General features: G+C 45.8%; 1 protein-coding gene across 1 annotated transcript in view; it reads left to right on the forward strand.

The window, feature by feature from the left end:
- The window catches only part of CDH4 (cadherin 4), a 748,299-nt gene that overhangs the window by 609,542 nt on the left and 121,021 nt on the right, over positions 1 to 17,736 (forward strand). The gene's annotated exons all lie outside the window — the stretch shown is intronic.

Raw genomic sequence — 17,736 nt, forward strand, 5'->3', positions numbered from 1 at the left:
CTGCGTTGGTGCCGCCTGAGGGCTCGGATGGAGGGCTTCAGGTGAGGGTGGTGATAAGCTGGTCTTCAGTGACTTTGTTCCAGCTGCGGTGTGGGATTCGTTGAGGTTGGTTGTGCGCGGTGTGTTTCTAAAAAGAGAAGTGGATGCAGTGGTGGTCGGTCCAGTGGAGTTCGGTGGTGTGGTTGAAGGTGACGTGGTTGCTGCCGGAAAAGATGGGGCCGAGGGCGTGTCTGGCGGAGTGGGTGGGTGTGGTGTCCTGACGAGCTGTTTGAGTCCGAGGTTGGTGAGGTGAGGTTGTTGATCAAGGTTGTGGAGTTGCTGTCGTTTGCGTTCTTGAGGTGGAAGATCAGGTCTCCGAGGAAAATGGAGTTTGTGGAGGCAAGGGCGTGCTTGCTGATGAGGTCGTGATGGAGTTGCTGAACTGCGGTCGTGGTCCCGGGGGTCTGTAGACGAGGGTTTCTCTGAGGGTGGTGTTGTGATCAACATGGATCTGAAAGTGTAGGTGTTCAGCTGTGCTGAGGGAGTCCCGTGTTGGTCGAAATTCTGATGGTGTTCAAGTGGACAATGGCGATTCCTCCTCCTGGTTTGTTGTTTCGGTCCCTGCGGGTGATCTTGTAGCCGTCCGGGATGGCTATGGCTATGTCGGGCACTGAGAAGGCGCTCGTCCAGGTCTTTGTCAGGAAGGAATGTCCGGAGAGGATGAATCGGGCAGGTCCCAGAGTTTGACGGCGTGCATGTGGACTGAGCGTGTGTTGAGTAGTATGCATGGTTCAAATCCTTTCTGGAAAGCAGAATGCAAAGGTTTATGGTGAATAAAAATCTTTCTCCCTCATCTCCTAATCTAGTAGGAGTACCACAATGCTCAACTTTATCCCCGCGCTATTCAACCTCTATGTCGAACCCCTAACTGAACTACTACAGCAGGCGAATATCTCCTTCCACATGTACACGGATGACACTCAACTGTACATCAAGATCACTTCCATTGAAGAGATCAAGATCATAAATCAAGCTCTTGAAAAGACCGTCCACTGTCTAACGACTAACTTTCTCAAGCTAAACTCACGAAAAAATGAATTTCTTCTTGTTTCCCCTCCAAAAAACTCTTCAGTGATAAAGGAGTGGACCAAGATGATCACTGCTTCTGGTGGATTCCGCCAAATATCTTGGAATCACACTGTATAAGAACCTTGATATGCAAACACACATCAACCTATTGGCTACAAATGCCCACTTTCACCTCAGCTATCTCAGAAAAATTAAACCATTCATTGAGAACCCTGACCGCAAAACTGCAGTTCAGGCTTTAGTCATATCGAAGATGGAGTACAGATGTACTACCCTATCGGGCTTTCCCAAAATCTCAACAGCCCTTTTAGAAGATTGTCTCAACACAGTAGCAAGACTCCTAACAGGATCTAGGAAATTTGACCATATCTCGCCACACCTGAAGGCGCTCAACTGGCCACCGTACGGAGCTAGAATTCACCTAAAGATGGCCTGCATCACTCATAAAGTGTTACACCACAAAACCCCCCAATACCTATCCCAGAAACTTACTATATCTGGAGGAAACAGACACTCTAGGAGCTCCGACAATCTACTCCTGAAACCTTCACGCTTCCGCAAGAAAAAAACTTTTGACAGAGCATTCTCTGGAGCTGCACCAAGAATATGGAACTCACTCCCTTCGAGTATCAGAAAAATCTTTTCACCGCCATCATTCAAAAGGTAAGCTAAATCCTTCCTGATGAGCAAATTCCTCTCTTAACTCCTTAACAATCCTCACCATCCTGGGCCATATCAATCACACCAGTAAACTCTCTGACCTGCCCTTCTCCGACTCCGAAAAAACTCTACTCTCGATATTACTCCTGCCTGCATTGAACCAATCAACTACTACAAACTTGTCTCTATACTGCTCATCATGACACCCTCGCTTATATGATTTGCTCGTACTTGAACTTGTTCCTACTGCATGAACAAATCATCTGTTATTGTTTTGCTCCCTGCCGAACCTCATATTCCCCACATACCAATTACTCGAACCCTACTAAAATGTTTTTATACTTGTTTTGCTCTGTATTGTAAAGCGCTCTGATACCCTACTCAGGGTCTTGTTTGCGCTATAGAAATCACTAAAAATAAAATAAAAAATACGATTAAACTGGTAAAACAAGCTGCTTAACACTCCTTCAAGATAAGCCTGACAGCTACCACTTTGAGAGCTTTCTATGGTTATCAAAGACAACTAAAATCACCATAAGGGTTGCCTGGATTAGTGCAAGGTGCATCACTTGAATAAGTGTGCACCATATATTAAGCCAGCCTCTTACACACATAATTGCTATTCACATAATTCCATTCACCATAATTCCACTACACAAATCCACTCCACACCGCACAATTCTACAACTAACCCACATAATTCCACTCCACACCACATATATCCACTTCACTCCATAACAGATGGGTAAAGGATATTGTCATTTACCACGTCAATAGCTCTAACTCTCGCAAAAGCGAGACCTATTGGCTTTGCCACTGCTATGATATACATGGCCATGCTGTACCCTATCCCCACCAAAGCAACGCTTTCTGGTCCTAATGAGTTTGATGTGCCTGAATGACAGAAAAAGTGGCAACAGTACAAAAACAAGCATTGGCATAGCCAATAGGTCTCGCTTTTGGGACCTTATAAGTATTTAGTTATGCAGCACAATATCATTGGTGCAACAACATCAGCTGTTGCATGGCTAAACACTTATAAGGTCCCAAAGGCGAGACCTATTGGCTATGCCAATGCTTGTCTTCACTGTCCTTAAATCCCTTGACAAGTCCATCATGTTGTACTTGACATGTTATGAGGAATTGGCAACGTGCATGTTTCATTGGTAAGCTTGCGAGCTAACTCACGTTTTCAAAACTGTTTACTGAATTGATTTATTTCAAACAACACTGTTTACTGAATTTATTTATTTTAATCCGTTGGAGATGCTGGTGATTGAACCCGGGGCCTCATACATGTAAAGCATGCGTTCTACCACTGAGCTACATCCCCTTCCGTAGTGACGTGCTCAAATCAGAAGTATTGAGGAAACAAAAGCGGCTGTGATCTTTCACACTCCATGAGAGCTAACTGACGCTTTTAACACAGTTTACTGAATTAATTTATATTAAGCGGCACAGTGGTTTAACTGAAATCAATTTTCGAGAAATACAGATATTTAAAAATAAATAACAAAACGTGGAGATGCTGGGGATTGTACCCGGGGCCTCATACTTGCAAAGCATGCGTTCTACCACTGAGCTACATCCTCTTTCGTAGTGACGTGCTCAAATCAGACGTATTGAGGAAACAAAAGTTACAGTGCTGTTATTTCTGAATGGTAGTGAAAGAGACACAGAAAAGCGAGATAGCGTGCCTGGACAATAAAATAATAGCAATCAAGAGAGCGCTCTCTCCCGTCTGCTTAAGAATATGACATAATACTTGGTATCGAGATTTGTTTATCGCATCTCCTTTGCCCGTCTTTTGAAAATAAAGTTATATGAAGAAACACAGCAGCAGATCTCAGGGTTACGTTTCTTTATGAAATGTTTTTCAGTTTGTAGCTTTTACTTAAATTTGAAGAAACGTTAACATATTTTCCTTCAGCGCTTTGCCCGTTTCAGGAGCGCTGCGCTTTATCTACTTGTTCAGAGCGCTTCGAACCAATATTCTTCAAGCACGCTGAAACAGAGTGCACCTTCGAGAAATTGTAAACAAACGGCGCTGTTATTTAATAAAGGCCTAAGGGCATGTTGTGTCAGAGGTGGGAGGTGTCTGGAAGCGGCACTGTTACTAAATAAATCAAGGAGCACAGGCATGCTGTGGCGGAGGTGTGAGAGGTCTGGCAGGGAACAGATGGCCTGGCCGTGAAGCAGGGGGCGGGGCAGCGCTGGGGAAGCCTGTGGGAGGGTGATTGATGCCTTTGATGTGGGGAGGGAGGAGAGCCTTTTGCGAGCCTTGTGCAGGAGAAATGAACAGATGTCCGTGAGGTGTGGGAGGAGTGCCTGATGCGCGTGCTTGCTGCTGTCACGTGGTTCACATGAACTTAAAGGAAACCGCAGGGCAAGAAGCCCTTAGTTTCACGAGGATTTTGGCTACTTGAATTCTCGCTCCGCTCGATGCGCTTGCGCGCATCGATAGGTCGCGAGACCTAACAATGTTTGTTGTTTGTCCTGCAGCAGCCTTAGTCTGATATCAGAGAAAGAAGGACAAGCGCCATGTTCAGACCTAGCCGCCCACATTAGAAATAGGGAATATTCCCTGGTGTAATTCAATTCAGTAGGTTTTGCTGTAGCACTGCCTAAAAAAAGTCTATGGAAAATGTATGGGGAAATTCGGTTTTAGGCCCCCCTCCTTTTTTTCCCACAACCCTTGCATGACGATCGCCCCGAAAATTTTCCTGAAGGAGTTGAGGTAGATGAGCATTTCTTTGGAGAAAGTTTCATGAAGAATTGCCAATCGCTGCCACAATATTAGCAAACGGGAAAACGATTTTTTAATGGAAATGCAGACCTAACGATATTCTCCTCTGGGATATACATATATATATATATTTATAGAAATTGATGGATGGATGGATAGATTTAAAAAAGCTCTGTGAAAACATTGAAGAAAGTGTCTGGTACAGGAGTGTGCATACCCTCTGGGAGTCACAGAGTTTAAATACTATTGGCTACTCTACATTTCTTCAGTGTGATTCTATGTGACTAAAGCAAAAACTCTGTGTTGATACGAGAAGGTCTGTATAATGTGCCTAATTTGCTCTTTTTCGAATTCGTGTGCACCTTCCGCTTCTACTTCCCCCATGAGTTGTAATTTCAAGCAATGTAAAGGATGCACGTGAAAGGGCGAGATTTTGATCGATACCTTATATCTATTGATCCAAACCTCGATCTGGTCGACTGAACCTTTATTGCCTGTCTTGGAAGGAAACAGTACACCTATCTGCAAATTAGTTCACCCAAGAAAGGACTCTACTCTCAAAGATCACGGACAACTTCTAGGTTTCAAAAGTTTATTGTAAAGATATAATGAGCTGCAAATACAAGCATCTCAGAATGAGATTCACGAGATACACAGGTCCAATTACATACATGTGCTCTCGAAAAGCCCTCAGACGAGCAACAGAAATCACTAACACAAGTTCTAAAAATAGCAAAGCTATCAGCATAGACGCATATCTCTCCTTCATTTAGGTTGGAGGAAAACAAACACAGGTTAGGCGTCCCTACCCTGTTCTAGATGGTATCCCTACTTAACCAAATCCCAACCTAACAAAGGTGTCAGCAATGAATGACCCCCAAGGGAAGTCACCCACTCTAAGTCTCTTGGTGAAAACCTAAAGTTCTCCAGTCATGACCCCTCACTGCCTACCCATCCGCTCTCTAAAGGGTCCTCAGGTCTCTGCTCTAACTCCACCCAGGGGTGCTGTCCCTAATACAAAACAGTCAACAACATTTGAGACGCCCCTTGCGAAACGCCTCTCACGTGGTGCAACTTCAGGCTTTTTCCATGATGCTTTGTATTGGGCCTCAGACGTTAGAGTTGACCTTGCTTCTCAGTCTCTTCTCCGGCCCGCTGATACCCCTTAAACATTCCAGAACCCTCCTCCATGTCTGGGCCGTCTACTGAACAGACCTCTATTCATTCACTTATAATTGGATCCCCCCTTTCCTGTTGCAGACAGATATCTGCCGCCAAGAACCCAACTCTCATAGACTTCTAAAAAGGCTTGCAACATTTCTCAGCCCAGACATGTACGTGTAAATCAATGCTAAAACATTTCAGGCCTACAATATTTCACATTATGATTATAGCATTCAATTTCTTCATTTAATTAAAGCATGTTAAAACTCTTATTCTATTATTTAGAAAACATTACTCTAAATCATGGCCCATTAATGCAATGACCAAAAACGTTAAACAATCTGTGTCGTGAAAAGAAACACCTTCCCTTTTAGCTCCAACTCTGGCCCTGAGGCCTACCACGTTCTGCGTTTTACCACAGACCATCTTATATGTTAACAGCTACACGACATAGATTCAAAATAATCACGTCTAATAAAATCATATAATGTCACACATTTCTGTATTAGTTCCACTTCTACTTAAATCTCTATATTAGCTATACATTTAGAATATAATTTCAGATACTATTAGCACTCATGGCATTTCTCATCATGACTTGTGCTTACTATAGGTAAGTGTGATGTACTCATACATTTATATCAGTTTGCGCTCTCTCAGTTCCCCCCTTTGATGACCTCTCGGGGTCATCACTAACATTTAAACTGCAGTTATTGCTGGCATTCTCTGTGCTTCCAGAGCTCTCAGGCTCCTGTACTGATTATCTTGTATGGCAGCCAATCTCTGCAACTGTTCTCTTTGGGCCCTTTCTGACCTTCTTGCTCTGTACCATTTGAATACCCTCACCAATCCCCACAATATTATCCCACAGATCAATATTATGATGATAGGCTTTAGGATATACCAAATAAAGCTTTTGCCTAAGGTGGAAAACCACCCTCCAACTGTACTCATTCCGTGGCCCACCTTTTCCCAGACATTTTCTCTACTCAAGTCTTCGATCTCTTTGTGTATATTAGTTATGTTCTTAATAACTTTCTCAAGGGGTTTTGAAAGGTCTGGAATGTAAGTGCAACATTCCTGAACCTTCAAAGCCTTACAGACTCCGCCCTCTTTTGCTAATAAGACATCTAATGCAAGCCGATTTTGAAGAACCATAGCCCTTATCGATTGCATCTCTCCTTCTACCAGCATTAAGGACTGAGCAGTGCTGGCAGACAACCTGTCGACAACTGTTGCCAGTCGTCTAATTTTAACATCATTAAGGATTATTCCCAAAAGAGGGAACATAGCTCCAAAGACATCTCCAACCATTTCTGCATCTCCTAAATCCCTCCTTCCCCTCGATGATGTCTGGCCCTCAATGATCAATAAGTCTTGTGCATGATATATTTTGGGGAAGACAATTGCCAAGTAACATGATCCATACCAGTTGTCAGGTAGTCTCACGTAAGCATTTCTTCCACATACAAAATACACATTTGGAATTACTTGCATTCCCTTCAGGAAATCCTTAGTGTAGTACTCTAAATTAAAAGCATGTTCACAGTCAACTTCACCCACGTATACATTTTCATAATACGTTTTGGCTCGGTGAAGACATAACTTTCCTCTCTGCGCTTTATCTAAAGCTATTGGACCACTACTACCCTTTCTCTTATGTGACTTCTCTTCCTCGGTCCAATCTAATTTCCCTTGTCCTGATTTTTTCAAAATCTTTTGTCTCCTGTAACGATCATCCACCTGCCCTATGAACTTTTTCTCGACTTCTGACACCTTGCATGTCAGATTATTTCTACGGGCATGTGAAGTATCTAAGGTAATCCAAGGAATGAAGAATTTGGCCAATCTGTCTTCACTCTTCCAGTAATCCCATTTATTCATCTGCTTATAATTCGGGACTTCTGGCAACACAGAATCATAATTGGAGAAATAGTATTCAAAACTATCTCTCTCATAAAATATACTAAGCAATAAGCTACATGTAATGCCATATGTCAGAGGGAGGTGATGATATCGAATTCCTTCATCTACAGACGCAGGCAACTGCATGCAGACGTAGCAATCCTTAACCTCCATGGCATCCACGTATTCATACAAAAGTTTAGCGTAAGCATTTGACCTAAAGTCTCCTTGGGACTCGTCTACATGTAACCTGCGGGCTTCTGCAGCCAATAACGCTTTCTCTTGAGTGTTTTCCCTTTTCTCACCTGCAACAGTGGGTGTAAGTGTTACTACAGAATTCGCATCAGTTACCTTTACCTCTTCCTCATGTCCCTTTACATAAGAAATTGTTACCACTAAAGCTATTAATATTATCACTCCTACTATTAGTGTACCTATTATACATTTAGCTCTGCGGTTCGGGGTGCCGGCCTCCATTTCGTCAGACAATCTAGCTTTTCCCTTTCTCTTTGTAAAAAAAGTTCTTTTCCTCTCGTTCCTTTACAGTCTCTTTCAATCCTTTTTTGTCTTTAGAATCCACACAGCTGGAGGCTGACAGCCTTTTTCGCAAAAAGTCCTTTCACAGTTCAAAAAGACAACCCTAGCCCTTCTCCATCCACTCAAGGGGTTCCCTAAAATTCTCTGCTTCCTGGGCGCTAGGTAATCTTCTTTTCTTCTGCTTGCTTTATTTACAAAGTCCTTTAACAATCGACTATTAGATTTGTGGTTGCAGCTTCAATAGCATAGTTCAATATTTCCAAGCGAAGAGTGTGCTCTTCATGTGCTGTTATCGTGGTACCAAAGTCGGGGAATTTCAATTCTGTAAGAAACATGTGTTTTAACTTGCTGAGGCGGGGAGGTCTGGGGAGCACGAATGTTAGTGACCCTTCTTGTTCGACACCGGGTACCAACAGTTGTATTTCCACGGTGATAATGGGCTCAGAACTGGACACCACCACCGCTCGGATCCTCCCTGTCTCCGGTTTCACAGACATTTGTCGCCAGATATGTCCACTCAGGTGTGGAGTATCTTCTGTTAGGCACACGCACTCTTCTTGACCTTCTTCGGTCTGGTGCTTCAGCGCCCTGAGCACCTTCTTCTGGGTCTGAGTCTTCTGATATCGGAGGAAGGGTTGCTTCTGGAGTTGACCTCAGGCTAGAACTTCTTCTTTGCGGCCAATTTGCTTCTCCACGTGCCCTTCTACTCCTTCTCCTTCTGGTCTGTTCTCGCTCTCTTTCAGACCTGTCAGGGTCAGACTCGTACTCCCAGCTGTCTTCTCCTTCTGTAGCGTCTTCTGTTTCGCTGTTGTACTGACCGTCCTCAGCTTGGTCAGACTCGTTCCCTGCTTCCACTGGCACCTCTACAGCTTGGCTAGCCCCCTCTATGGCTTCTTGGTCCTCAGCTGGACGTCCATCCGAGAGAGGAGCTGTTTCCAGAGGTGCTGGAACCCTTTTCGTATGCGACGCGTGTATCCAGTTGGGCAGGCCTCCCACCTTTACAGCTGTACTTGTGATCAGGATGACCTGGTAGGGCCCACGCCAACGAATATCCAAGCAGCTTCTTCTCACATGTTTCTTCACCAGGACCCAGTCCCCAGGATACAGGTCATGGCAAGGGCCCTGGCACGCTGGAACCTCTGCAGCCTGCACCTGAAGGGACACAGAACGCATGGCGTCAGACAGCCCCTTACAATAGTCCAGGATCATATCATCTGTGATATTTAACAGTGCAGTAGCTGGAATAGATGGCAGTCTCATTGCTCTCCCCATTAACACCTCATGTGGTGACAACCCTGTTCTTCTGTCTGGGGTACTACGAAGGCTCATGAGTACTAATGGCAGGGCGTCAGGCCAATTCAGGGTCGTTGAGGAGCAAACTTTCGCTATTCTGGACTTGATCGTGCCATTAATTTGTTCCACAATTCCTGAGGCTTCTGGTCGGTAACTGCAATGGAGCTTTTGGTCGATATTCAGTGCAACACAAATCATCTTCACAAGCTCGCTGTTAAAATGTGTTCCCCTATCTGATTCCAAAAAGGCCGGCACCCCGAACCGAGGGATAAGTTCTCTAAGCAGTAACTTAGCCACTGTGAGGGTGTCGCACCTACGTGTAGGGTATGCCTCAACCCATCTGGAGAACACACAAACAACCACCAAGACATAGCGGAGGCGGTTGCATCTTGGCATTTCAATGAAATCTATCTGCATTCTGTTGAATGGACCTCCAGACCTTCCTATGTGACTTAGCGCAACTGGTGTTCTTTTCCCTACATTCAGCTGCTGGCAGGTCACACAACGCTGGCACACTGCTTCTGCTGCTATTCTAAACTTAGGATTGTACCAAGTCTGTCTAAACACTCTCAGCATAGCATCTCTCCCTAAGTGTACGGGACCATGTATGAGTCTAGCCATTGGACTCACCATCTCATTGGGCAACACTGCTCTGCCGTCTGCTGAGACCCAAAAATGAGTCTCACCCATTACACATCCTGCCTTTACCCATGTTTCCTTTTCTGAATCAGGAGCATTTTCTTGCATGGTTGACAATTCATCCCAAGTATCAACAGTTTCCAGTATCATGGCTAATTCAGTTCTCACATTTATTCCACCCACATCCACCTCTGTGAAAGAGTAACCTTGTTCTGCGCAATACCGCGCAACTTCATCAGCATATCTATTGCCTTTCGAAACAAAGTCCTCATTTTTGGTATGTGCGATGCACTTTACAACTGCGATACTTGCTGGACATTGCAATGCTTCTAACAACAAGCGCACAAACTCTCCATTGCGAATGGGAGAGCCTGAAGAAGTCATGAACCCTCTTTGAGACCATAACTGCCCGTAATCATGAACTACCCCAAACCCGTATTGGCTGTCGGTGTAGATGGTGACTCGAATTTGATTGCCTGCTAAGCAAGCACGTGTTAGGGCAATAATCTCGGCTACCTGAGCGGAGTGTACTCCTTCCAGGCACCCAGCTTCCACAACTCCTTCAATTGTACAAACAGCATAAGCTGCTCTCAACTGCCCAACTTCGTCTCTTACACATGAGCCATCGACAAAGAAAACTTCATCTGGGTCCGTCAGTGGCTCATCCACAATGTCGGGTCTGGGTTTGGTGCATAGTTCAGTCACATCGAGACAGTCATGGTCTGTATATTCATCATCATCATCAATATCATTTGGAAGTGGCATTAAGGTAGCAGGGTTCAAAACAGAGCATCTCTTGAGGGTCACGTTCTCTGCAGCAAGAATAACTTGCTCATAGCGCGTGAGCCTGCTATTGGTCAGATGCTGTGTTTTGGTCCTGGTCATCAACAGTTCAACAGAATGTGGCACGCACACCTCTAACGGGTGCCCCATAACAATATTTTCACATCTCTCAATGCTGACACCCGTTGCAGCAACGGATTTGAGACATCCGGGCAACGCTGCGGCTACTGGGTCTAAAGTAGCTGAAAAATAAGCAACTGGTCTACGGGCATTCCCATGGATTTGGACCAACACAGACAACGCACAACCTTCTCTCTCACAACAGTAAAGAAAGAATTGTTTATTGTAATCAGGCATTCCCAATGCCGGAGCACGACACAGGTCCTCTCTCAGCTGTAAGAATGCCATCAAACAGTCTTTGTCCCATGGTACCGGATCACTCACCTCTTTGTGCGTCAGTTTTTGCAAGGGCTTTGCTTTCAGTGAAAAGTTCACGATCCACTGTCGGCAATAACCCACCATCCCTAGGAACATCCTGACCTCTCTCTGTGTCTGAGGCGCGTTCATTTTCATGATCGCCTCTATCCTGTCTGGTGACACTTTTCGTTTGCCTTTCTCAATTCTGTGTCCTAAGTACTGTACTTCTGTCAGGCAGTACTGCAATTTTCCCGGGGACACCTTGTGCCCATTGGCAGCTAGGTGATTTAACAAAGCAATGGAATCTTCCCTGCAAGCTTCTTCTGTTTCTGACGCCACAAGGAGGTCGTCTATGTACTGGACCAGAACTGACTTCTGGGGCAGCACTAGACTTTCAAGATTTTTCTTCAGAAGCTGGTTAAAGATCGATGGACTCTCTGTATACCCCTGAGGGATACGACACCATGTTAGGACGCGATTTTCCAGCTTAAATGCGAAAAGAAAATGGCTATCTTCGTCCAAAGGGATCGAAAAGAAAGCCTGACAAAGATCTATCACAGTGAACCACTCTGCTTGGAATGGAATCTGAAACAGTATCACTGATGGATTCGGTACCACTGGACAACATGAAACGACTATGTTATTAATCTTTCGAAGGTCCTGCACTATCCGAAATTTCCCATTTGGTTTCTGCAGACCCATAATCGGGGAGTTACATGGACTACCCACGATTTCTTTCAGTATTCCCTGTTTAATCATGGACTCGATCACGGGTTTTATGCCTGCAATCGTTTCTGGAGTCAATTTATACTGGGGTGTTCTTGGGAACTCAGCATGCGGTTTCACTACAATTTTCACTGGGTCCACCCCTTTGACTAATCCAATCTCTTCCCCAGTGAAATCCCATACCTCTGATGCCACTGTCTCTCTCAAATCCCAGGGAAGCTCGTCTACTGTCAAAGTAGGGTACAGCTCCACACATATTCTTGAGTTTGCAACTTTGAAATCTGCATCATCATCATTAGTCAATACCTCCACTCCCTGGGGTGTACAATATATAGTACAATTCAATTTGCACAACAGGTCTCTTCCTAGCAGACACACAGGGCTTGAATCGCAAACCACAAATTGGTGCTCATCGCTGTACTTCCCTATTTTCACCTGTACCGGTTCTGTCAATTGGCTGGTTATTCTCCTGTTTGCGACCCCTACCACCTGTATGGTCTCTCCAGACATGGGCAGGTCTGGAACTGCAGCTGATCTGATCGTGGATCTAGTGGCTCCTGTGTCCACCAGAAATGTCGTAGGGCACCCTGCTACTTCTGCTTCAACATAGGGTCCCCTCTGATCTACCTCTAAGGCTGCCCCAAGGGTGCAGTCTTCTCTTTCCACTCTCTGTCCGGTTAATGGGTCCACATAATAGCATTCTTCACCTTCCACAAACAGGGGCATTTGTCTATAGGTCTTACCCATACTCCCTACTCGAGGAGGTTGCGGGAACTGGGCTCGGGGAGGAGCCCCCCCCCCTTTGAGCACCTTTCCTTGGTATGGCGTCGCCCCTCTCATAGGTGCGCTCTGGACCTCTTCCTCCTCTATCTCTTGCTCTCCTATCTCTACATTGTAAGGGCACTCGCGTTTCCAATGCCCCAACTCGTTGCACTGGTGACACCTAGTCGTTTTCTTCAAGGTAGCTATGTCTACTCTGGGTCTGAAGGTAGTACTCTCCTCATTACCCTTGTTCTGACTGTACTGCTTCTTACCTCCTGTACCTGTCCCTTGCTGCTGTTGTTGCGGTCCCCCCTTTCCTGCTGCCTGCAATTGTACCACCATCAGCTTCTCTTTTAGTTTCTTAGCCTTGGAGTCTACCTCATCACAGCAGTACCTGGCATATCTCAGTATTTCATCTAGGGGTCTACTTTGCCAACAAATCGAGTGTTGCTGAATCATTAAACTAATATCCGGTCTCAGTCCCAGGACGAACTTGGACACAAATTGCCCTATGTCCTTTGGATCCATTACATCCAAGCCGCTATACTGTTTAAACGCCTTCAGCAATCTCTCGTAATATTCATGGACTGTCTCTTTGGGTTCCTGTCTCGTTCTGTCTATTCTGACCCAATCTATGTCTTGCATTGGCACTTTTTCTTTCAGCCAAGTCATCACTCTCTCGAATTTTGCCATCACGATCTCGGACGGCCCATTAGTCCTAGCATCTCTCTCTGGCTCCGTTGTGGGCCACTCAGCGCTAACCTTGCATGCTGTCCACAGATCTCCTGGTACTACAATGTCAAACAGCGTGTTCAGATCTATCCATAGGACTTTTGAGATCTTCACAAACCTCTCGACTTGCTTGTACCACTCCACGGGGCTCTCTCGTAACTTGGGGAAAGATGTGGTAAAAGCAGCTAAATCTCCCCTACTCCAAGGGACATGTACATAGCTCCCATTGGCAACTTCACGCAAAGGGTAAGCTTCTATTCCCTGCTGTCCTGGTGTTATACCAATCATGCTTCTCCTGCCGGTCCCTTTCTTGGACCACCTCTCTTCCCATTTATCTAGTGCCCTCCATGTCCTTATTCCAGTAATCAGTTCCCTTATGTGTGTTTTCAGCCCAATCGTTCTCCTCTCATCTAGATCTCGATCTGAGTAATGTAGCCTGTGGTTACCCTGTAATGCTTTGGTTCTTGACAAGTCCACCATATATTTGCCTGCTAGTTCGACTAACTTCTCATGGACTGCTCTCGCTTTTCGTGTGATGTCCTTTGCCATATACAGTATTTCATCCTGTTCATACATTTCCATTCTTTCTAAAGGCAGGGTACCATCTACCATGTCATCCAGATCTGACCTTAAGCTGGAGACATCAAGTCTCTTGGCTTTTATCTCAGCTCGCAATATGTCTTTTGAAGGGGGCTCACTGGTCTCCCTCCCATCCCAACTTCGGGCTCTGCGTTTGGGCTCAGGAGAATTAATGGGTGGCCTCCCTTGCTCCCATCTCTCCAGGTCCCATGCTCGGCCATCCAATCTTGGAAGGTGATGGAACACGGGCCTTTTATCCCTACTCTCTCTCTGCCCACTCTCGTCTTCTTCTCTCCTCTCACCGCACATCTCTCTGTTATTTTCCCTCTGGTCGCTACACTCCCTTTGCCTCGTATCGCTCAGTATCCGATACGATCCTTCCTGGTTCCCCATATTCCCTGGGCTGCGCTCATTTCTGTCATCACAGGGACTATGGTGCGACCTCTCACAACTCCCATTCTGTTCTCTGGTGCCAGGCACACAGTGTGGACACTTAAAGCTGTTCCTGTACTCTTGCGCTCTCCTCTCCCCTTCACTGAGTATTGGGCACGCCACCCCTTCACTCCCGGGGCCCCCGTTTTCCAGGTCTGTTCTACCTCCATTTCGGGCCCAATGGGTGACTCCCCTACTCCCTCTACAGTCCCACTCCGGGCTACTCTCCCCAGCCCCGCAGTGAGTTCGTGCTCTGCTGTCCTGACTTTCCCTTTCTGCTTCTGCAGCATTGATGCACTTTTGAGCCTTCACTGCCTCATCCCACTGCTTCATGTACTCATTTAGCTCTTGAAAGGATTTTCGTCCAGATCCCCTCAGATCCTTTGGCCATCTAGGGCCCCCAGGATCTCCTCCTGGGTCCCCTGCTGTGTGCATCGGGGTACTCCACTCTCTGGGTATTGGCATCTGACTTGGGGAATTAGTGGTATCGTTCCTCCTTGCCTGCTCTGCTCTTTCTCTGTCTTTCCGTTTCCGTTCTTCCCCTTTTGCTCTCTCTTGGTCATATATCGATATTATAGGACCTATGGTAACAGGTACCTGTAGTGCATCTGGTAATGGGTAGGATGTGGCGCTTTCCGTTTCCGGCGCTCTTTGTACCACAAACCTACCGACCACCTGTTGCACCTGACTAGGCTGGAGCAACTCTTTCTTTGGCTCAGGATCCCACTCTGAACTGGGAAGCGGTCTATGCTCTCCTGCATTGCCCCCCTTTTCTCCTTCAGTATTCTCGACCTCTCCCCCTGCTCTATTATACGGGGGTGGCCTGTCTGTCAGTAATCTGTTTATCAAGCTATCCTCTGTTTCGCTCTCATCATCTTCTTCTAGGGGGCTTTTATTTACTGGCGCCTCTAACACTGGGTACAGTTTATTTATTTCCAAATTATGCACTCTCCATCTTTTAGCATCCGCATCCCACCTGGCATCCTGTACTGCCCTTACCGAGCGTTTCACCCTTTCTTGCCGTCTGTTCATATTCCTTTCATGCGCTGCCCTAAGCCATGCTTCAAGGGCTTCAAACTGGGTTGGTCTAGGCAAGGGTCTCTTTGAGGTCATGATTGATTTCAATCGATGTAACACCTCTAATCTGAACGTCCCGTACTTCGGGAACGTCAGTTCCTCATTTCCTTCAGTAATCTTACTCCACTCTGATATCCAAAGGATCGTATGCAACCCAACATTTACTGCCATATAACGAGCTGGCGTACCCTCCGGCGGGGCTTCTTCCCCTTCATACGATCCTCGCCTCTCTTTCTTAAACAGTGCTTTCAACCATTTAAAACACTTCATAATTATGCGCGCAAAATCCAGCCTCGCTACTCTGTTTACTTCCTGATGACAATCCACCAATCCTGTCGCGGCTTTGCTAGCTTGGCCTATCACAGCGCGGTTTTTCTCCTGTTGGCCAATCACGTCGCGACCCTGTATGACGTGTTCGCTAGCTGGCCTATCACAGCGCGGTCTTTCTCCCGTCAGCCAATCGCTGCGCGACACCACCTGACGTCTCTTTTCTCCGCTTCGCAGCAGCACCCCTCCTTTCTCAACTCGTCTCCCGGTTATGCATGCGTCCCATTCATACACTGAAAAATGACTACTTCCGACCAAGCGGTCACTTCTCTCGACTGTACGTCCACAGTCTATCTGTAATTGTCAACACAACTGACGAGATGTCTATCGTCTTTCTGATAGGTTACTTACACACACAGTAACTTCCGACCAGCGTCCGTTACTCACGCACTCACTCTTACGTTCCCCCTATCTCGGTCTCTCGGGTGATCAATGGTACCTCATGACCCCCTTCACACTAGTTGACAATTACTCTGGGTGTCCGATACACCCGAACCACTTAAGCTCTCCTTGAACTTAAGATTTCCACCGGTTGCGCGCGCTCACAACCTGTTCCACAGTCACTCTACAGACATTCAACTCCGCCAGACATTACAACATAGATACAATACAAAACACCGCAATCTAACACGCATAACCCTTTATACTCACTCTCTCTGATACTGCTGCTTTTTCTGTCTCACGTCATCCGGATCTTCATCTGCGGGCTGTTCTTCCGATCATCGATTTCTAGGGGCCTTGGGGTAAGCTAACCTGGCCTAGGTCACCGTCCTCAAGAAGGCAACCATCCTCTATAGCTACCAACTGAAAGGGCGAGATTTTGATCGATACCTTATATCTATTGATCCAAACCTCGATCTGGTCGACTGAACCTTTATTGCCTGTCTTGGAAGGAAACAGTACACCTATCTGCAAATTAGTTCACCCAAGAAAGGACTCTACTCTCAAAGATCACGGACAACTTCTAGGTTTCAAAAGTTTATTGTAAAGATATAATGAGCTGCAAATACAAGCATCTCAGAATGAGATTCACGAGATACACAGGTCCAATTACATACATGTGCTCTCGAAAAGCCCTCAGACGAGCAACAGAAATCACTAACACAAGTTCTAAAAATAGCAAAGCTATCAGCATAGACGCATATCTCTCCTTCATTTAGGTTGGAGGAAAACAAACACAGGTTAGGCGTCCCTACCCTGTTCTAGATGGTATCCCTACTTAACCAAATCCCAACCTAACAAAGGTGTCAGCAATGAATGACCCCCAAGGGAAGTCACCCACTCTAAGTCTCTTGGTGAAAACCTAAAGTTCTCCAGTCATGACCCCTCACTGCCTACCCATCCGCTCTCTAAAGGGTCCTCAGGTCTCTGCTCTAACTCCACCCAGGGGTGCTGTCCCTAATACAAAACAGTCAACAACATTTGAGACGCCCCTTGCGAAACGCCTCTCACGTGGTGCAACTTCAGGCTTTTTCCATGATGCTTTGTATTGGGCCTCAGACGTTAGAGTTGACCTTGCTTCTCAGTCTCTTCTCCGGCCCGCTGATACCCCTTAAACATTCCAGAACCCTCCTCCATGTCTGGGCCGTCTACTGAACAGACCTCTATTCATTCACTTATAATTGGATCCCCCCTTTCCTGTTGCAGACAGATATCTGCCGCCAAGAACCCAACTCTCATAGACTTCTAAAAAGGCTTGCAACATTTCTCAGCCCAGACATGTACGTGTAAATCAATGCTAAAACATTTCAGGCCTACAATATTTCACATTATGATTATAGCATTCAATTTCTTCATTTAATTAAAGCATGTTAAAACTCTTATTCTATTATTTAGAAAACATTACTCTAAATCATGGCCCATTAATGCAATGACCAAAAACGTTAAAC

The sequence above is a fragment of the Lissotriton helveticus genome, chromosome 7 (genome assembly GCF_964261635.1).
Source record: "Lissotriton helveticus chromosome 7, aLisHel1.1, whole genome shotgun sequence".
Lineage (NCBI taxonomy): Eukaryota > Metazoa > Chordata > Amphibia > Caudata > Salamandridae > Lissotriton > Lissotriton helveticus.